Source organism: Macaca nemestrina, chromosome 3, assembly GCF_043159975.1.
Source record: "Macaca nemestrina isolate mMacNem1 chromosome 3, mMacNem.hap1, whole genome shotgun sequence".
Lineage (NCBI taxonomy): Eukaryota > Metazoa > Chordata > Mammalia > Primates > Cercopithecidae > Macaca > Macaca nemestrina.
This window is the reverse complement of record NC_092127.1, coordinates 35,009,364-35,032,185: the sequence shown is the minus strand read 5'-3', so window position 1 is coordinate 35,032,185 and position 22,822 is coordinate 35,009,364. Positions and strand designations below refer to the sequence as shown.

Genomic DNA, 22,822 nt, shown 5'->3' with positions numbered 1-22,822 from the left:
TTTAACATTGTGTTTGGTGTTTGCATTTCAATATGAATTTTAGAATTGGATTGTTAATTTCTACAAAAAATGTTGATATTTTGTTTGAGATTGCCTGGAATCTGCAGATCTATTTTTAAAGAATTGACATCTTAACAGTATTGATTCTTTGGACCCTTGAACAATGTGTACCTCTCCATTTATTTAGATCTTTAATTTCCCTCAGAAATGTTTTGTAGTTTTCAGTGTACAGGACTTGCACATATTTTAATGGATTTTTCACCTTTTCACATTTTTATGTTATTGTTAATTATGTTGCTTTATGATTTCAGTATCTGATTATTTATTACTACTATATAGAAATACAGTTGCTTTCTGAATATTGACCTTGTATCAGGCCTAAATCACTGCTAAACTCACTGGTTAGTTTAGCAGTATTTTTGTAGATTTTGTTGGATTTTCTGCATAAATGATCATGTTGCCTGTGAATAAAGTGTTATTTCTTTCCAATCTGAATGCCTTTTATTTTCTGTCTTGACTTATGACCTGGTTAGAACCTCCAGTACAATGTTTAATACAAATAGTTAAAGCAGTTATGTCAACAAGTATGCTTTTCTTGTTTCTGATCTTAAGCCAAAGCATTCTCATGTTTCATTATTAAGTATAATGCTAGCTGTAGAGTTTTTATCAGGTCGAGAAAGCTCCTTTCTATTCCTAATTTGCTAAGAATTTTTATCTTGAATGGATGTTTGGATTTTGTGAAATCTTTTAAAATGTCTGTTAAGATGAATATGTATTTTTTTGTTTTCAATCTGTTAATATGATGATTAATACTAATTGATTTTTCATCTTTTATTTTAAAATTTTAAATTATTTTTAATTGACAAATTAAAATTGTATAAATTTATGGTATACAATATGATGTTTCAAAATATATATGCATTGTGAAATGGATAAATCAAGATAATTAACGTATGCATTACTCACATACTTACCATTTATTTGTGTAGTCATTGAATTTTTTTCTTTTTTGTAGAGACAGCAGCTCCCTATATTGTACAGGCTGGCCTCAAGAGATCTCCCACCTCGGCCACCCAAATTATTGGGATTACAGTCATGAGTCACAATGCCTGGACTGTCATTGATTTTTGAATATTAAACTAATCTTCATGACTAGGATGAATCTCACTTGGTCATGGTATAGTATCCTTTTTATAGTTGTTTGATTTGCTTTTCAAAAATTTTTATTATAATTTTTGTATCTATGTTCATGAGGGATACTGGTCTATATTTTTATTGAAATATCTTTGTCAACATTTTGGTAACATGGTAATGCTTATATCAAAGACTTGGTAAGTATTCCCTCCTCTTTGATTTTCTGAGAGAGTTTTGTAGAATTGGTATTATTTCTTCCATAAGTATTTGGTAGAATTTACAGTGAAGACACCTTGGCCTGGAGATTTCTTTGTGGGAAGGTTTCTAGCTACAAATTTAATTTTTAAAATAAAGTCATGGCTATTCAGGTTATCTATTTCCTTTTTAGTAAACTTTGGTTACTTCTGTCTTTTAAGGAAATGTGTATATTGCATCTAGGTTGTCAAATTTATTGGCATGAGATCATATATATTTCCTTATTTTTCACCATCTGTAGAATCTTAGTTATATTATCTGTCACCCCCAGTATTGGTAATTTGTGTTTGCTCTCTTTTTTCCTACTCAGTTTGGCTAGAAGTTTACCAATTTTATTGATCTTCTTAGGAAATCAGCTTTGAGTTTCACTAATTTTCTCTTATATTTTGCTTTTTTCAACTTCATTGATTTCTGCTGTGATTTTTATATTTCCTTTTTTCTGCTTACTTTGGGTTTCATTTACTTTTCTTTTTCTAGTGTCTTAGAATGAAAACTGGAGGTCACTGACTTGAGATTTTCCTTCTTTTATAATAGAGGCCTTTGGATGCTATTTACCTCTAAATTTTACGTTAGCGGTGTGGAGGCAGAATAATGCCCCTCCCCAGAGGTGTCCATACTATAATTCCCAGAAGCTGTAAATATATTACCTTACATGTCAAAAGGGATTTTGCAGAAATGATTAAGTTGAGGATTTTGAAATGAGGAGAGTATTCTGGATTCTCTAGGCGATGCCAATTTAATCTCAAAAGTTCTTCTCGGCCGGGCGCGGTGGCTCAAGCCTGTAATCCCAGCACTTTGGGAGGCCGAGACGGGTGGATCACGAGGTCAGGAGATCGAGACCATCCTGGCGAACACCGTGAAACCCCGTCTCTACTAAAAAATACAAAAAACTAGCCAGGCGAGGTGGCGGGCCCCTGTAGTCCCAGCTACTCGGGAGGCTGAGGCAGGAGAATGGCGTGAACCCGGGAGGCGGAGCTTGCAGTGAGCTGAGATCCGACCACTGCACTCCAGCCCGGGCTACAGAGCGAGACTCCGTCTCAAAAACAAAACAAAACAAAACAAAACAAACAAACAAACAAACAAACAAAGTTCTTCTCAGTGGGAGGCAGAAGGGTCAGAGTAAGAGGAGACGTGATGAAGGAAGCAGAGGTTGGAGTGGTGCAACTGCTGGTTTTCAAGATGGAAGAGAGACCCAAGATGAGACAATTGGGCAGCCTGTATAAGCTGGAAAAGACAAGGAAATGATTCTCACCTGGTACCCCTGGAGGGGACACAGCCCACTTGACACTTTGATTTTAACCCAGAGAGACTTCTAATCGCTAGAAATGTATGACAATAAATTCATGTAGTTTTAAGCCACTATATGTGTGATAATTTGTTAGAGCAGCAATAGGAAACTCATATATGTGGCATTGCCCAAATTTTGGTATGTTGTGTGTTTATCTTCAGTCAATTCAAAACACTTTTAAATTTCCCATTTGATTTCATCTGAATCCATTGATTATTTAGTAGTGGGTAGTTAGAGGGATTCTGTAGATTTTCCAGGTATCTTTCTGTTATTGATTTCTTATCCAGTTCCATTGTGGTCAGAGCACATATTTTGTATGACTTGAATCCTTTTAAACTTATTGGGACTTGTTTTATGACCCAGAACATAATTTGTTTTGGTAAAACATCAAGTATACTTGAAAGGAATGTGTGTTCTTTTGTTGTTGGGTGGAATATTCTATGCATGTCAAGTTGGCTGAATTGCGTTGCTCAAATCTATATTCTTACTTATTTTCTGTCTACTGGTATCATTTATTGAGAGAGGGGTGTTCAAATCTCTGATTATAGTTTTAGATTTGCACAGTCATATTTACAACTATATGTGTTTTCTGATTAAATGACCTCTTTATCAATATGAAATTACCTTCTTTATTCCTGGTAATTGTCTTTTCTCTGAAATCGACCCTGTTTGATACTAATGTAGCCATGTTAACTTTCTTCTGAGCTTTTTTATGTAATCAGATAACCTCTCAATTGGGATATTTAGACCATTTGCTTTAATGTGACTATTGATATTGTTAGGTTTAAATGTCATCTTGCTGTTTGTTTTCTATTTACCCTATTTATTCTTTGTTCCCTTTTTCTGCCTTGTTTGGTTTTTTAAAAAAAAGATTCCATTTTATCTCCATTGTTGGCTTATTAACTGTAACTCTTTATGTTCTTTTAGTTGTGGCTTTAGCATTTGTTGTCTATATCTTCAATGTAATAGTCTACTTTTCAAGTGATACTGCAATACTTCACATAGAGTATAAGAACTTTAAAACTGTATACTTCTTTTTCTCCCTTCTCATCTTTTGTGCCTTTGTTTTCATATATTCTGCCTCTACATATGTTATAAATCCAACAATGTTGTTTTTATTTAGTATTGCTATTTATAGTTTATTGGTATTATTATAATAAATTATCTTTTAAAATGACTTAAATGCTAAGAAAAAATCTTGTATATTTACTCTTGTGATGAACATTTATAGTGTTCTTCAGAAACCTGTGGATGAATATTTCCATTTGCTATCATTTTCCTTCTGCCTAAAGAGCTTCCTTTAACATATAACATAAAGGAAGTATTGTACATAGTATTTACATAATATATTTCTGCTGGTTTTAATTCTTTCAGCTTTGCATCCCTGGAAAAGTTTTTGTTCCATCATTGTTTCTGAAAGATACTTTCACTGGGTATAGAATTCTAGGTTGATAGGTTTTTTTTTTTTCTTTCGGTACTTTAAAATTTTTGCTCTGCTGCCTTTTCACTTGCATTGCTTCTGATGGTAAATCTATGTCATCCTTATCTTTGCACCCCTATCTTTGTACATATCTTCTTTTGTTTGGGCTGCTTTTGAGATTTTGTCTGTATCACTGGTATTGAACATTTTATTATATGTGCCTTTTCTTCATGTTTATTCTTGTTAGTGTTTGTGAATCTCTTTGAATCTGAATTTATGGTTTTCATCAAATTTGAAAAAAGATTAGCTTTTATTCCTTCAAATATGTTTTCTTTTCCTCGTCCTTTCCTGGGACTCTAATTACACATTTTTATGTCACCTAAAGTTGTTTGACAGCTCACTGATTCTCTTTTCATTTTAAAAATACATTTTTTCTCCCAATGTTTCCTTTTGAGTAGTCTCTATTGCTATGTGTTCAAGTTAACTGATCTTTTCTTCTGCTATTATGTGTGTCTAATCTACTATTATCACATTCCATGTTTTTTTCTTCTCAGAATTGTAGGTTTCATCTTTAGCAGTTCACATTTGGATTTTGGAAATGAGATTTTGGTTTTGGATCTGTTTTATGGGTATGTTTTCAACTTACGGAATACAGTTATAGTAATGGTTTTAATGACCTTCTCTACTAATTCTAACATCTGTGTCAGATATGAGTGTATTGTAATTGATGGATTTCTTTTCCCTCAATGTGAGCCTCTTTTCCTGCTTTTTTGCATACCTGCTAATTTTGGTTAGGAAGACAGACATTGTGAATTTTACCTTGTTAGTTGCTAGTTATGTTCATATCTTGAGCTTTGTTCTGGATTGTGATTAAATTACTTTGAAACTGGTCCATTTTGGTCGTGCTTTTAAGATATGTTAGGTAGGACCAGAGCAGCATTTAGTCTAGGACTAAATTCCCCACTTTTGAGGCAAAGCCTTCTGAGCATTCTGCCTATTTTCCTGTGAATGTGAGGTTCCCCTGTCTGGCTAGTGAGAATAGGCACTACTGTCAGACTTAGGTAGCTTCTTTAGACCCATGCACTGCTAGTTCTCTGCAGAATACTTCAGAGGAACCCTCTGTAGATCTCCAGAGTTATCTATCTGTATAGCAGATGTCTGTCTCTCTCCTGTAATCTGTCCTGTGAACTCCCTGCACTTCCTGGTAATCTGTTTGTGTTCTTTTTGGACTCTTAGTTCTTCAACTCGGGGAATCTGCCAGTCCCCACCTGAGTTCCTCCTCCTGGTGCATGATCTGGAAACTCAATCACATACACACTTCATTTGTTTTGTATCTCTTAGGGATCACTGTTCTTTGTTTCTTGATGTGCAGTATCTTGAAAACTGTTGTTGTATATACTTTGTCTGTTTGCTTGGTTATTTCAACCAGGAATATAAATTTGGTCCATGTGACTCCATCTTTTCCAGAGTGAAATTTCTACTTCAAGTGTTTATGAAAAGGTTTTTTTAGTTTTGCCATATGATTTTCTATTTGAATTTAGGCAGTAATCTAAATTGTACTTTAGATTAAGAAGGGAATGAATTACTTTATGTCAAATACATATTTATATAAAGAAATATTTTACATACAAAAGGTGTATTGTAAATAAAATAATTAACTTTTGTGTGTTTTCATAGTTTGGTTAGAAAAGTAATTATTTTGATTTATTAGCAGCTGTAAGTCTAATAATAAAAGTAGCAGTAATTTTACACTTTTAACTATATTACAGTAAAAGTTATTTTTTGAAATTAAAATATATATGTCTGGAGGTCATGCTAAATACATTTTAAACTGAATATAATTATGGTTTTTTTTTTTTTTTTTGAGACGGAGTCTCACGCTGTTGCCCAGGCTGGAGTGCAGTGGCGCGATCTCGGCTCACTGCAAGCTCCGCCTCCCGGGTTCCCGCCATTCTCCTGCCTCAGCCTCCTGAGTAGCTGGGACTGCAGGCGCCCGCCACCGCGCCCGGCTAATTTTTTTTTTTTTGTATTTTTAGTAGAGACGGGGTTTCACTGTGGTCTCCATCTCCTGACCTTGTGATCCGCCCGCCTCGGCCTCCCAAAGTGCTGGGATTACAGGCTTGAGCCACCGCGCCCGGCCAATTACGGTTTTTTAATACTGCAGATTATTAAAGCTAAATAAGTCTTATGTAAAGACTTAAGAAATTTTCCGAAGTAACTATCACTTACTGATTGTATACTTTGTGACAGGTACTTCATAAAATTATTTTTTATTCTCATAATGTATTTATTGAGTAGATATCATTATCCTTATTTGAGAGATGAGGAAACTGATATCTAATAGGGTTATATAATTTGCCAAAGTTACAGAGTAAGTTAAATGATACAGCCTGGATTTAAACAGGTCAGATAACTAAAACCCAAAGTATTTTATTATGCCATACTGGTCAAAATTCTCAACTCTATAAAGAACTTCCAATTATTAAGATTTTTAAAAATGTGTTTTAATAATGAATTTGTTGGTTAGTTTTAGCTTATTAACATACCAAACAGGAGAGTAATATTTTATAAATTTTATCTCCTGTAATATAACGATCATTTAATGTCACACTTCAAGTCTGATTATAAGTCACATTTTGAAACACTCTGCAGTTTCCATAGTGCTTTCACATAGTTTTATGTATTAATTCTCATAGCCACATGGGTATGTCATTAACCTCATTTTGCTCAAACTTTACCACCTGGTCTAGGTTCCCATTATTCTTAGATGAGTGTTTTTTCTATGATTCCAAGCTAGCCTTTTTGTGTCATTAACTTATTTTATTAAAACAAACAAATAAGCAAAACCAAAATGACATTGATATAAAACCAAATCATTTTCCCTGTTTTTATCATAATACCTTTAAAAATAAAGTTTTATTTGTAATATATTCTTTTTATATTTGAGCAGATATTAAAACATTTTTCTCACTATAGTTATGCCAGGTTTTGATTTGCTTTGCAGTCTTGCAGGCAATCTCACTGAATGTGGTACTCAGAGTACTGGTGGAATATTCACCGATTATCATTTGGTGCCAGACTGATAGGAAGCAGTGTGTGTGTGTGTGTGTATATATGTATATATATATACATATATATGTATATATATACACACACACACATATATAATATATACATTTAATAAATTTTATTGTTCATTTATTAAGCTGTATTTAAGTAGTACCCATTTAAAAATATCTTTGTATTGTTAAACACAAGCAGATTTTATATCCTAGTCATTATTATCTAATTAGGATCCAGAACTAAGTTGTAGGGGAATTTTTTTTTTTTTTCTTTGAGATGGAGTCTCACTCTGCTGCCCAGGCTGGAGTGCAGTGGCGTGATCTCGGCTCACTGCAACCTCCGACTCTCTGGTTCAAGTGATTCTCCTGCCTCAGCCTCCCGAGTAGCTGGGATTACAGGCACGTGCCACCATGCCCAGCTAATGTTTGTATTTTTAGTAGAGACGGGGTTTTCCCATGTTGGCCAGGATGATCTTGATCTTCTGACCTCGTAATCTGCCCACCTTGGCCTCTCAAAGTGCTGGGATTACAGGCATGAGTCACCGCCCCTGGGCGTAGGAGAATTCTTTAAGGTGTCTTAAAGATCATACTTCCTCAAAATAATATGCAATGTTTTTGTATGCCTATTATAATATTATGATGTCTAACTTATTATCAGTGTTTGTTGTTATTAAACCATTATTATATCTGTTATGGGTTGAACTGTGCCCCCCCAAAAGAATATAGTATGTTGAAGTCTTAACCCCCAGTGCCTAAGAATATGACCTTATTTGGAGATAGGGTCTTTAAAGAGGTAATCAAGTTAAAATGAGGTCATTAGAGAGAGCTGTCATCCAATATGAATGGTGTCCTTATTAGAAGGGGATATTTGGACAGACAGAAGATGGGAGTGATGCATTTACAAACCAAGGAACACCAGAGATTGGTGGCAAACACCAGAAGCTGGGAAGGGGCAAGGAAGGATTCTCCCCTAGAACTGTCAGAGAGAGCATGGCCCTGCCTGCTGATACCTTGATTTTGAATTTCTAGCCTCCAGAACTGTGAGCCTATAAATTCCTGTTGTTTTAAGTCACCCAGTTTTTGGTACTTTGTTATGGCTGCCCTAGGAAAGTAATGTAGTACCTGAAATAGAAATAGAACCTCTTGCTTTAAGGACTGAATACACTGAATATACTGAGACCTTAAATACCAGGACATGCTCATGATTTACTTTTTCTCTCACCCTATTCCATCCAAGGCTTCGGTGTTAGAAGTAGCAGAAGGTCCTTGGTCCTAGAAGCTCCTTGCTCTCAAAAACTCCTGCAATATGCACCAGCAAAGTCCGGCTTCACTTACCAATATGAAGCTTACAATACACAGGCCTCTGCTTTAGTGTAAAACAGGAGCATTTAGATGACATTCCAAACCACTGTCAGTCTAGACAGTAGTTGCCTCCATGAGCCTTGTCTATAGCCAGACAGGCACTGCTCACTCTTCTCTCTATCGTTTCTTCTTCCTCCTCCTTGGCTGTCATGTGACGCCAGACTGGCAGGAAGCAATGAAAACACGAGTGTCATGGCACTGATGGGAAGTGTGGCTGGGGCCCTCTGCTGTTACGGCTCTGCATTGTCTCCCTCAGGGGGAGCATCTGCGGTCTCAGTGTGGAGAGCAGGTGGATCCCACACTTTATGTCCAGTGCCCTGGCCTCTCACTGGAGCTTCTGTGTCACAACTCCACTGGAAAGATCTGAATATATTTGACTTTATTTATAATTTTATTCTTACCTCAAAATCATCCACCCCTGTTGAAGACATGTCCATTTCTGACAGTGACATGGTCAGTCTTCCACTAATCCGGACTCAGGCAGTCTTTTTTCTCTTCCATGGTCTTCTTTATCCCATCAATCACCAGATGAGATAAGTGTTTCAATCCCATAATATTTCTCATTTTGTTCCTTTCATATTCACTCACACTTGCCAGTTTCCTCATCTAGATTCTGCAGGCTACTATAATAGTCTTTTAATTGGTTTCCCTATCTCTTGTTTCTAGTGCAAGGGCTTTCCAACTCTGAAGTAGTTGATAGTCTTATCTATTCAACCAGATTGCAAATTCTTTGAAGAGATGGATCTTTGCATATCTAGGAATTTATCATAATAGCATTGTCTCACTCAAAATAGCAATTAAAAAACATAAATTCTATAGACACTACCTGGAATCCTAATTCTACCACTTATTAGCTCTGTGAGATGAGTCAAGCTACTTAACTTCTATTTGCTTCAATTCACCTATCTGTAGAATAAGGATAATCTATGCTCGTCAGGTTGTAGAGTGGGAAGTTGGTGTGAATCAAATAATAAATGTAAAGCACTTAGGACAGTGCCAAAGATATGTAGTAAGTTTTCAGTAAAATGTTCACCTCTATTTTACTGTTTTGTACTTAGATGTTCATCAAATATTTATAAATGAATCCAACTGATACTACATGACCACAAGAACAGACATGTGCTTTTACTGCATCTGAACATATGTTGCCTATCTTAATTATGGTGATGTAGTTCTTAGCTTTTTGAGCTTCTCAAGCATAAAATTAGGATAACACCTACTCATAGGGTTGTTTAAAGATGAAAATAGGCCGGGCGCGGTGGCTCAAGCCTGTAATCCCAGCACTTTGGGAGGCCGAGACGGGCGGATCACAAGGTCACGAGATCGAGACCATCCTGGCTAACCCGGTGAAACCCCGTCTCTACTAAAAAATACAAAAAACTAGCCGGGCGAGGTGGCGGGCGCCTGTAGTCCCAGCTACTCGGGAGGCTGAGACAGGAGAATGGCGTGAACCCGAAAGGTGGAGCTTGCAGTGAGCTAAGATCCGACCACTGCACTCCAGCCTGGGTGACAGAGTGAGACTCCGTCTCAAAAAAAAAAAAAAAAAAAAAAAAAAGATGAAAATAAATGAGCTGCCATTGGTAAGGGCTGAGTCCAGTGCCTGACATATAGTAAATACTAAATAAATGGCACCCAGTAGAAATAGAAATAATGGCAATACTATTAGTAGTAAAGCAGTGGTAGCAGTGATGGTGGTGGTTTTAACATTAGCAATAATAGTAGTAATGGAGCGGGCAGCAGTATTTCATTTAGTTTCTTGTAACTGTGGGACATTTAAGAAATTGAGAGCAGCTTGGGGAAATGTGAGGAAAAGACATTAAGATTTACTTGAGATTGGGTGAGCATTGATAGTTGAAGCCATGGACGTGGATGAGGTGGTTTGGGGATGTAGAGGACCACAAGGGGAGAATCAAGGAATCAAGGGAAGGGAAGGACAAGGGGAAAGTTGAGTGTATTGGGAAGTTGCAGGTTGGGTTTTAGTAAGTTCTTGTCCATCTGATTCAGAGGTAGTGGGAGGAAGCACATGAGTTCTAAGAGGGGCAGCTATGGTAAGAAAGTTAAGGAAGACACCTAGTAGGCTGTGCTGTAGTGCCTGCCCAGCCTGCATCTCCAGTCATTTCTCAACCATGTTCTCATCTTTCCACCTTTCTCTGACTTTGTCTCCTTTCCTTCTTAACATTTAAAGAATTAATTTCTTTATCTATATACCCATATAAAAGATTTATCATAAATGAATAAGTCTGGTCATATTCCATCTGCTTTCTTTAATGTAGTTCTCTTATTATTTTTTGTTTGCCTCCTCTTTTCCCACTGCTCCTCTCTCCTGCTTATTGGCACTGCTTCTGCCTGTGTAATCATGCTATAGACCAAACACATATTCTTTTGTACTTTGTATTAACCCTCAGATAATCATATATGGATGTGAATGCATATACACATATTAACATACTGGGGTATAATAAAATGTTCTCATATCTGATAAGCCAAGTCCTTCCTCATCCCCTTTTCTTAAAAAATATTTTTGCGACAGGGCACGGTGGCTCATGCCTGTAATCCCAGCACTTTGGGAAGCCAAGGCGGGTGGATCACCTGAGGTCAGGAGTTCAAGACCAGCCTGACCAACATGGAGAGAACCCCATCTCTACTAAAAATACAAAAAAATTAGCTGGGTGTAGTGGCTCGTGCCTGTAATCCCACCTACTTGGGAGGCTGAGGCAGGAGAATCACTTGAACCTGCGAGGCAGAGGTAGTGGTGAGCTGAGATCGCGCCATTGCACTTCAGCCTGGGCAGCAAAAGCAAAACTCTGTCTCAAAAAAAAAAAAAAATATATATATATATATATATATAGTTATTGTTTGGCATTTGTTCTTTCACATGAGCCTTAAGATTATCTTATCCAAAGGAGGAAATTCTAATTGGATTTGTTTTGAGTATATAATTAACTTGGTAGAATTGACATTTTTATTATAATGGCTTTCCATCTAAGAAAATGTTTTTTTTTTCCCATTTTTATATATCTTGTTTTATTGTTCTTCAATACCTTTTAGAAATATGTGCCATGGATCATATCACAGAATTGTCAACTTCCACACTTTGCTTAGAAAGGATGGTATGAAGTTGGAAACAATTGCAGTTTTGTATGATAAAGACTGGAGTGTGTGTGCGTGTGTGTGTTTGTGTGTGTGTGTAGATGTAGCATTTAAGAACAAAACCATATTATTCATTGACCTGGAATTTCAGTAAGAGACACTTGGGAAGAGTCACAAGTTACGTCTGCTGAGGATCACCAACTTCATATGATAGCTGTTCAGCCACTGTACCAAAGGAGACAATCCCTTGAAAGTAGGGGGCTTGGGTATAAGGAACTGTCCATCAGAAAGCATCCCAGTATGAGAAATCATATATTGCGTATAGGTGAAAAACAGGGAAAACTATGGTTCAGAGCAGCCAGGAGGAAAACCAGAGGAAAAGTGACTACATTATACCAAATGATACATTTGATGAATAACAATTATCCAAAACTGTGTATTTTATATATTCAATTTCTATATTTAATATTACACCTCTTAAAATCACATGATGACTTATCGGTGTGTGACAAGGACTAAATTCAGATGATGCCTGGGAGCCAAAGAGAAAGAAATCATACTGAGAGGAATGGATGTATTTAGTATAGAAATTCAGATAATGTTTTTCTAAACGTGCGGAAACGGCGTCTGGCTCCTTGTGATGAGAATCCTAGCTGGATGGAGCAGGGATTCGAGGGAAAGAAGTCAGAGGAATAGGACTGCATGAGCTGTGAGGCCTGACAAGGGCTACGCATGATTGGTTCCTGCCCAGTCAAATGGAGGCAGGAGAATACAGTCTGGAGGCTGGGAACCTAAGGCTGTTTCACGCCGACTGCCTATAACTAATTGAAAGGAAAACCCTAACTTTCCAAGCCTAAGTAACAAAAGGACCAGAGGCTACTCCCTTTGTAAACCCCCCACCTTTTCTGCACTGGCAGATGGGAAATTGGCTGTCCACAGCAAATCAGACTGATTGCTGGTGGAGTCTTTGTTTGCAACTTTGTAACTTCACTCCGGCCTGTGAATGGTTGCTGTCCACAACCAATCAGACTGATTGCCAGCTGAGTCTTCATTTGCATAGAAGTATCACTTTGTAACTTCACCCTAGCGTCTGATTGGTTGCTTTGTGCAACTTCACTTCAGCCTGTGGTTGGCTGCTTTCTGCAACCAATCAGGCTGACTGCTGGCTACCACTTCATTTACATGAGGTGAGCATGAAGTGGCCAATGGGAAATTTCTAAGGGGTATTTGAACCCAAGAAGATTCTGTATCTGGGCCCTTGAGCTGTTGCTCAGGTTAGCTCCCACACTGTGGAGTGTACTTTCGTTTTCAGTAAATCCCTGTGTTCCTTCTTTTGTTGCTTCATTCTTTGTTTGCTTTGCTGGGAGTTTTGTTCAGTTCTTTATTCAAAATGCCAAGAACCTGGACAACTTGCAGTCACGACCCTCTATCAGTGACAGAATTCCTGTGGTCCCTGGTGACTTCGGACTGATTCCAAGGCTCACTGCGTTGGTGGTCAGATTGATTTCCCACTCTCCTCTTACCGCTTGCAGTAAAAGAAAGATTGTTATGAACTCAAGCTGGCAGGACTTAGCCTCAGTTTTCAAATACCCCCTGTGATGTACCAGTACTTTATAGAAAGAAACTATTTTTAATCTTTGAAGCCATAAATTATCCCCTAAATGTATATGTGTGTTCACTATTATTTTCCTTGAAAAGCATTCTTGTAAATCTTAAAAAATATTATAGTTTTATCCAAAAGAAAAATTTTAATTTTTGCCTCAGTGATTCAAATCATATTGACGAATGCTGTGTGGTTTAGGTTTTTTCTTAATGATTCAGTGATTTATTCCAAATGAGACATATTTCTCCTGGCTGCCTACTTTTACTATAAATATCTCACAAATATTGTACCTTAAATAGCATTCTTAGCAACTGCAAATTAAAAATCATCTCTATTCAGCTAAATAGTAAGATGATATCCACTTACTATTTCTGATGTTTCCTCTTTTTTCTATGTCTCTATATTTCTGCGTTTAAATGTGTGGTTTAAACAAAACATTCAATACAAAATGTAAAATATGACAGCTGTTTTACTTTAAATAATATCTAGAACAACCAAGATTTATCTATAACTTCTCTAAGGATAGTCCCAAGGAATAGTATCTTTATCATCTTCTGTAGGGTCATTTTAATTGTAATTATGCATAGCATGTGGCCTTTTAAAATTTGTAATTTTTATTTATGATGCTTAAAAATGCGGTGGTCATAATATAAAATAGCTTCAATTAGTATATTTATTCTTTTTCCACTGCAGTCTTTAAAAACGAATAATAAACTCCCAGTGAACTTTTACCCTGTAAATGACCTGATATGACACATTTGAACTTGCAATGAACTTACACATGAACTTTCAGTTATCCTCTGAGAAATATAGCAGATGGAAAATAGGCAGATTTTTCAAATATTTTCAGATGCAGGACTTTGACATGCTCAACAGAGGCAACAAGGCTGGTTATCTCTTGGCAGTGTTTACTTTGCTGGCTTTGTTGTACTGCAGGCTGTTTCGTTACATTATATGCCTGAACAGAGAGGTTCAGTTATATTTGTGTTTGACTGACACCTTAATTTTAAACCAGTTCTTGCGTATATATTTAAAGACAAAATTAACTTTGGTAGGCCAAGGCGGGTGGATCACAAGGTGAGGAGTTCAAGACCAGCCTGGCCAAGATGGTGAAACCCCATCTCTACTAAAAATACAAAAATTAGCTGGGTGTGGTGGCAGGCGCCTGTATTCACAGCTACTGGGGAGGCTGAGGCAGGAGAATTGCTTGAACCCAGGGGGCAGAGGTTGCAGCGAGCCAAGATCGTGCCACTGCACTCCAGCCTGGGTGAGAGTGAGACTCTATCTCAAAAAACAAAAAACAAAAAACAAAAAACAAAAACGAATTGGGTCATAAAATATAACAAATTCTAAGAGAACTTTATTGAATCAATTGAAACAATGTTGTTTCAAATCATTTAGATACTAGGGGGTTTTAAAGGTTCATTTCAGATTGTAGAATATGAATCAGCTATAATGTCTTTTCCTTTGAATAGTTTTCAGCTAGAAATTCATGTCAAAATGTATGTGGTTTCTGAAAGGTCACATGGGAAAAGGAGAGGAGAATTAACTGAGCACTAACTATGCTACTATTATTGCTATGGTGTGAGATAGGCTTCTTAGAGTTACTTAATCCTAACAACTTTCTTCCAATGTAGTTCATTTTACAGAAGACAAAATCATGCTCATTTTACAGAGAAGGGAGAAAAAGATTGAGTAACTTGCCCGAGAAAACACAGCTAACTTACTCAGTATTCAACTTCAGTTCTCTCAGACACTCAAACCCTTGCTCCTTGAACAACTTCATGCTCCCAGAAACAAAATATTTTGTTTGATCAAATAACTGCTAAAGATCCAAGTGTGATAAAACTGTAATATTTTTATAATCTTCGTTTTGAGAATGTAAAGAGTTTCTTTATATTTATTCCATAATATGTTTAAATAACTTAGAATGAATAAATTATTTCAGAAAGCTCTCAGTGGTTTAAAGATAGTAGCTAAGATTTCTGCTTCTCTTGACAAAAAAACTATACATCTATTACATTTACCAAATAATGCAGTCATATATACTATTTATCTTCTGATATGCATCTCTTTCCTTAGAATCAATTCTTTTTAACACCCACTTTATTCTCAGACCATAATTTATTCATTCTAAGTAGTGTTTTAGATGTTATTTAGTTGAGAGAGATTATATTTAATGGACAAGGATGTGTGAAATGGCACATAACTGCATTTATAAGATCAGAATGTGAACTGTGTCAAGGTATCATTAGTCCAGCTTTTTTGACATTTGACTTAGTAATGACAGTATCATTGGTCAGGCAGATAAATATCTTTCCATTGTACAAGGATGTGCTCAGAAGCTTAAAAGACCTGTTGTGATCTTGTCAGTGATGTAATTTAAATGTATAACAAGTTAAAATAAGTTATTATTCACTTTAAGAGACTTTCTAATATTCTTCATTCTTTAATTTTTGCATTTTTTCATTTATTTTTAAAAACAATTTTTTTCATTAAAAGTAGGAACAGATTTTATGTTAAAATAAGTGATGCTGTTTTTCTCTCCAATGTTTAGCTTTTGAAGGTAGAGCAGTGTAGGCTGAAAGAGCAAAGAGGTCTACTCCTTCTTCCTTTATTTATTTATTTTTCCTAGAGATGTGATCTCTGTTTGTTGTGCAGGTTGGACTTGAACTCCTAGGCTCTGGCCTTAGCTGCCCAAGTAGAGTCATGGGACTAGAGTCATGCCCCATTGTACCTAGCTCCGTCTTTCATTAATAAGACTTTCTATCCTGTTAAGACTTGAGAGAGGAGCACACTAATTTCCCTATGTATTGTACATAGGGAAGAGACTTAGTTAGGGGTTAAATATTAATTTCCCAAAGAAAGCAGGGAGAAACCTTACTTGGGGGATAAGTCCACAGACTATCTTTGGTTTCATGACATTAAGATTAATTGGTATATATAAACTACAAATTTTATAGTTACTTACTCTTCCAAGATTTCTTAAAATATTACTTACTCTTTCAAATTTCTTAAATTTGAGGTTTTCCTTGTTTATCTTAAACTACAGGTGTATACTTTGGCACTACAATTATAAAGCGTCATAGAGGGGAAGTTTAGTTTGGATTTTGAAATTTTAATACAGGAACATATCTGCATAATACTCAAAATGATATTTTTTTTAGACATGATATGGAAATGGCAGAAAACATCAAATTTAAGCATTTTTTTAACACCGTAATGAAATTTTTTCTTTTGTCCTTTTACTTTAAGACAGGCTTCTGAAAACTACAAAGCAATATTGTTTCAAATAGTATAAAGTATAAAGTGTCAGCTAAAAAAGCTTGACTGTTAATAGAAAGTTAACATAAAATTTTATAAATTTTCTATTAATAATCTAAAAATATATTAGTTTGGACTTTTTTATTTCAAGTGACAGAAGTTTAAGCTAGCATAAACAAAAAAAGGGTGGTAGTCATATGTGAACGTAAATACATATAATATTTGGATCATATTGTATACCATTTTTGCATCTTTTAAAAAATTTTAACATTAGGAGTATTTCTTTATGATTACATGCTCTTTAACATTATTTCAAAAGTGCTTCATAGCATTTCATTATCCACATATATCAAAGTGTATGTAACCATCCCATTCTTGTTAGACATTTAGATTGCTTCCAATACACTGTTTCCAAATTCTCTGCCCAAGTAGAACAAAAAGCGTGATTGGAAACTTAAACAGCGATGAAGTTTAAAGCCACAAAATATTTGTCTGAATTCAGAAATGAAACTCAAAGGCAGCTGTAATTAGTTATTTAGTATTCAGCTAGTGTTTTTTTTTTTTTTTAATTTTTGAGACAGAGTCTCACTCTGTTGTCAGACTGGAGTTCTGTGGCAGGGTCTCGGCTCACTGCAACCTCCGCCTCCCTGGTTCAAGTGATTCTCCTGCCTCAGCCTCCCGAGTAACTGGGACTACAGGTGCCCGCCACCACGTCCAGCTAATTTTTTGTATTTTTAGTAGAGATGGGGTTTCACTGTGTTAGCCAGGATGGTTTCAATCTCCTGAGCTCATGATCCACCTGCCTCGGCCTCCCACAGTGCTGGGATTACAGGCGTGAGCCACTGCGCCCAGCCACTGGTGAATATTTTTAATTGTTTATTAAATTCAGTGTGACTCAAAAATAGTTTTTAACACATTTCTTATAATGAACTTAAAGTCTCAATTTACTTTTGGTCTTTTTTTGTTTTGTTTTGGGCTTTTGTCAGTTTGCACTGTGCCAGCCTTTCAAGTTTTCGGCATATAATTTTAACCAGTATCTGTAACATTTATGATACAGTTTGCAGTTACACTTTTAGAGCCGTGAGTTACTTGAAACTTTGTTATAGACATATTCTCTATATATGCCTTTGTTAAAAAATAGAGCCACCTAGGGTTAAAACAGTTTTTAATTTTTTGGTATTTTTCTAATTTTCTACAATTAGAAATTATGTTTCTATTATAATCTCCCCACAATTTTTTTCAAACCTATATTTTATCTTTATAAATATTATTATTTCATTAATAACATAATTACTGATTTATATATTTAGAATAGTTTTTGTTTATTTAAAAAAGTTTCTCATGTACAGTAGTATGATCCATTCTAGGGCATGTTATTCCTATATAATCTCATTGTTTATATTTGTAATCTTTGACAATTTTAAATTGTTTATCAAAGTCAGTTTTGACTCAAAAATGGTTCAGGTGAATGCTTGTTACCATGATGGTTTCAGAGCAACCGCAGTCTGCATGGTAGGAGGGCCCAAAGCAACCGAAAAGGAAATGAGAACAGCTGAAAGTATTTTTTAAAGGTTTGCATGTGAAGCAAAAGACGGAATGTCAGTGTAGCTAATATTTTTTTTATGGGCAGGGTCTTGCTGTGTTGCACAGGCTGCTTTCAAACTCCTGGGCTCAAATGATCCTCCCATCTAAGTCTTCTGAGTAGCTGGGACTAACTAAATTTAAAGTGTGATAGTGATCAAATTATTTGACAGAAGTCATTATTACGCTCAGTGTTTTTTCCTAGAGTATTTATGTATTCACTCAGCACATTGTATGTTAAGCAACAGATACTATTGGCAATACAAATGAGCCCTGTACTAACAACTTTACAGTTTAGTAACACACCTATAAAAAAGTTAAGCATTAGGAAAGTTTTATAGATGCCAAATTTTACCAGAAAACCTGTACATTTTTTGTCTTGACTTAGAGATTATGTTCAGAAAGGTAATGTAATGTACACAGGTGGTAGAATCGGAAGTAACAGACCTTCTGGCCACTTATATGGTACATCCCACTGTTTGGTGTCTGGAGAGCACTTCATTTGTTCCAGAAACTTCTCTTTTCCTTAAAAATATCCAGATAAAGAAATTGTGTATTATTTCTGTAACCAAATTGAATTATATCATGTATTTAAAGTATGTTATAGAGTTAATCAAGAAAACCTAGGTTTAAAAATGCAAGCCCTATTAATAAAAATAAGTGTTGGTGAGAGATGTAAAAAAAATTGTTTTTTCTTTACATGAAAAGAGACTCATATCAAATCATGTCATTCTTTATCAAAAACGAACATCATAAAACATTTAATAATACAAAAAATGTAAACAGCAAAATAAATGAAAACAGTCTTTGATCTCATCACTCAACAGAGAATCAAAGTGTTTTTAAATTAAAGATAATCACAGTTGAATTTTCAAGACTATCTATATCGTTAATTCATACATTCAGCCATTTATTCTTTTAACTAACATTTATTGAGTCCCTTGCTACATGGCAATCCCTTCTTGGCCCTTGGTATATAGTTGTGAGCAGGACACACAAGGTGCCTATCCTCTTGGGATGTAGTGAGTAGATAGAAATTATACTAATAACCTCACAAACAAAGAATTGCAAAATACTTTGAGGAAAAAATAAAGGATGCTGTGAAAAAGAATAATAGGGGAACATAATTTAGCCGCTAAGGAAGTCTTTACCTAAATGATTTTTAAAAAGAAAAAAAACAGGCCGGGCGCGGTGGCTCACGCCTGTAATCCCAGCACTTTGGGAGGCCGAGGCGGGCGGATCACGAGGTCAGGAGATCGAGACCATCCTGGCTAACACTGTGAAACTCTGTCTCTAGTAAAAATACAAAAAAACTAGCCAGGCGTGGCGGCCGGCGCCTGTAGTCCCAGCTACTCGGGAGACTGAGGCAGGAGAATGGCGTGAACACGGGAGGCAGAGCTTGCAGTGAGCCGAGATCCGGCCACTGCACTCCAGCCGGGGTGACAGAGCGAGACTCCGTCTTAAAAAAACAAAAAACAAAAAACAAAAAACCGAGAAACCTGAAAGATGAGTATGAGTTACCTTCTTAGGCACTTAAAATAAAGCAATGAAAACACAGTTATATGTCACAATATATGACATTTATTCTTCAGTTAATATTGTTGAATCAGTAAATGGCTCTTCCAAAACATGAGAAAACAATGTGTTAAAAGAGAAAGCATAAAACAAGATTTCTCAAGTTAAATCAAAATTATAGTAGTGGAAATAAACAAATACTATAATGCTGCAAGACAGGTAATGTCTTGCAGTTGATTAAAATCACAACCCAACTATGTGCTGGGAAGCACACTGGAACAAAAAATGCGGGAAAGTTGAAAAAAAAACCAGAATGGGCAAGGAACAAGAAGAAAAAGGAAGAGGAGCAAGAAGAGGAGGAGGAGGAGAATGAGAGGGGGAAAAATAGGGGAGAGGAGATGGTATTAATAGTGTGAAAGGAAAATAAAATTTGGGACCCCCAAATAACTAAGCTAAAGGGAAAAGTCAAGCTGGGAACTGCTTAGGACAAATGGGCTGTGTCACAGGCACATCCTTAACTTTGGCAACATAAACTTCCTAAACTGGCTGAGACTTGTCCAGAAATTTTGCGTTAACAATAGTAAAGTTGGCTTCAAGTGGCGTAAAATATTCCCAATGAAAATAACGTGGTCATGCATCTTCATATGCCAAATAACAGCATAGAGGCACTTAAATCAGAACTATTAGGTACCAAAAGAGAAACAAAAGAAATACAATTACTATGGAAGATTTTTAACAGGTCTTAATATTTTATCAAGTTGATTTATTTTAATTTTATTTATTAATTTAATTTTATATTAATAAATATAAATAATAAATAAATATAATAAATAAAATTAAATATAATTTAATTTTATAAATAAATACATATTTATTTATTTATTTATTATTATACTTTAAGTTCTAGGGTACATGTGCACAACATGCAGATTTGTTACATATGTATACATGTGCCATGTTGGTGTGCTGCACCCGTTAACTCGTCATTTACATTAGGTATATCTCCTAATGCTATCCCTCCCCCCTCCCCCCACCCCACAACAGGCCCCGGTGTGTGATGTTCCCCTTCCTGTGTCCAAGTGTTCTCATTGTTCAGTTCCCACCTATGAGTGAGAACATGCAGTGTTTGGTTTTCTGTCCTTGCAATAGTTTGCTCAGAATAATGGTTTCCAGCTTCATTCATGTCCCTACAAAGGACATGAACTCATCCTTTTTTATGGCTGCATAGTATTCTATGGTGTATATGTGCCACATTTTCTTAATCCAGTCTATCATTGATGGACATTTGGGTTGGTTCCAAGTCTTTGCTATTGTGAATAGTGTCACAATAAACATACGTGTGCATGTGTCTTTATAGCAGCATAATTTATAATCCTTTGGGTATATACCCAGTAATGGGATGGCTGGGTCAAATGGTATTTCTGGTTCTAGATCCTTGAGGAATTGCCACACTGTCTTCCACAATGGTTTAACTAGTTTACAGTCCCACCAACGGTGTAAAAGTGTTCCTATTTCTCCACATCCTCTCTCGCACTTGTTGTTTCCTGACTTTGTAATGATCGCCATTCTAACTGGTGTGAGATGGTATCTCATTGTGGTTTTGATTTGCATTTCTCTGATGGCCAGTGATGATGAGCATTTTTTCATGTGTCTGTTGGCTACATAAATGTCTTCTTTTGAGAAATGTCTGTTCATATCCTTTGCCCGCTTTTTGATGGGATTGTTTGATTTTTTCTTGTAAATTTGCTTAAGTTCTTTGTAGATTCTTGATATTAGGGTAGATTGTAAAAATTTTCTCCCATTTTGTAGGTTGCCTGTTCACTCTGATGGTAGTTTCTTTTGCTGTGCAGAAGCTCTGTAGTTTAATCAGATCCCATTTGTCAAGTTAGGCCTTTGTCGCCATTGCTTTTTAACAGGACAGAAAATATTAGAATAATATAATAGGATTTAATTCATAGCTGCAGATAGAACATTCCCCCATCAAACCACGCATACACCTTGTTTCCAAGTATCCTCAAAACTACCTTAATCCTTTTCAGAAAGTAGGTATTTTATAGACCACTTTTTTGGGCACGTGTAGTACAATAAATTAATAATTAAACCTTAAGCAACAACAAAAATAAAAAATTCTAATCCGTTATAGATATAAAAAGCACTGTCATATGTAACTATTGGATCAAAGAAGAAACGTTCAATTTTAGACTAATGACAAAATAAGAATATTGAGTCTATGACATATCAAATGTGGTTTGAAGCTAAAACTATACTAGTGTATGACTTATAAACCTTAAATGATTTAGATTGCCCTGTTGCTTTAACTGTAATTGTTATTGAGATCCAAAATGGGTAAACTCTATCAGGATCCCAAACTAAGGGAATGTTAGAATTGATCTACCACACATTCATGGATATACTTATTACATATACTTTGGTGCAGAACTAGTGTCATGTTTCAAGAAGCTGGTTTAGATTATAGTGAGGTTCACATTCAAATTTTAGGATCTGAAAAAACGTATGTGGCATAAGCTACAGTAAATTTAAATGGAGTAAGCAGAACAGATTTCTTATTCCAGTATAAATGAATGGGTTGGAATATTGTTAATCACTTATGTGTAAAAATATTTATTGTACAGGCCAACCCAGTTTAATGGGTTATACATTTTGGACTACTTCTATTTTATAGTGTGTATTTTTTAAAAGATCTATATTTCTATGACAAGTTTATTATATATATATATACACATATTGTGTATATTTTGAAAGATCTATATTTCTATGACAAGTTTGAATTATATATTTGTCTATGGCAAAGCATACCCCAATCCTATTCTCTTTCTTTCTTGCTCCACCTTTATATTTATGCTATGTTCAGGCACTGGGGTGTCACATATGTGGTTTTCTTAAAAATTCTTAGGGAGTTGTGAATCTTTAAATTTTCAACTTCTACTTCTTAATACATGCTGTTCTTTATCAATAAAAACAGAAGTAATATTTCTTCTATTTTTGCTGAAAGTTTTCTAGCTTTTCACTAGAAAAGGGATCAAATATTCAGAATTAGATTTTTTTTTTGCTTACCTTTAAAAAATTTTAACCTATAACGCATGTCTTAATCTATTGTGACTACTCATTAAAATTAATTTCATTAATCTATTTTAATTTGAGGCATTTTGAGATTACTTTAAAAATATAAATGAGAGAATTAAACAAAGTATAATCAATATCTTATTAAATTATGGATAATAAATTTC

At 35.5% G+C, this 22,822-nt stretch overlaps 1 long non-coding RNA gene across 3 annotated transcripts in view; it reads left to right on the top strand.

Moving 5' to 3' along the window:
* LOC105463516 (uncharacterized) overlaps positions 1-22,822 on the top strand; it is an 83,220-nt gene that overhangs the window by 24,870 nt on the left and 35,528 nt on the right. For all 3 annotated transcript variants that reach the window (XR_976378.3, XR_976379.3, XR_011620889.1), the window contains exon 4: positions 1,016-1,177. This is a non-coding gene — a long non-coding RNA (uncharacterized lncRNA). The remainder of the gene's footprint in view (positions 1-1,015; positions 1,178-22,822) is intronic.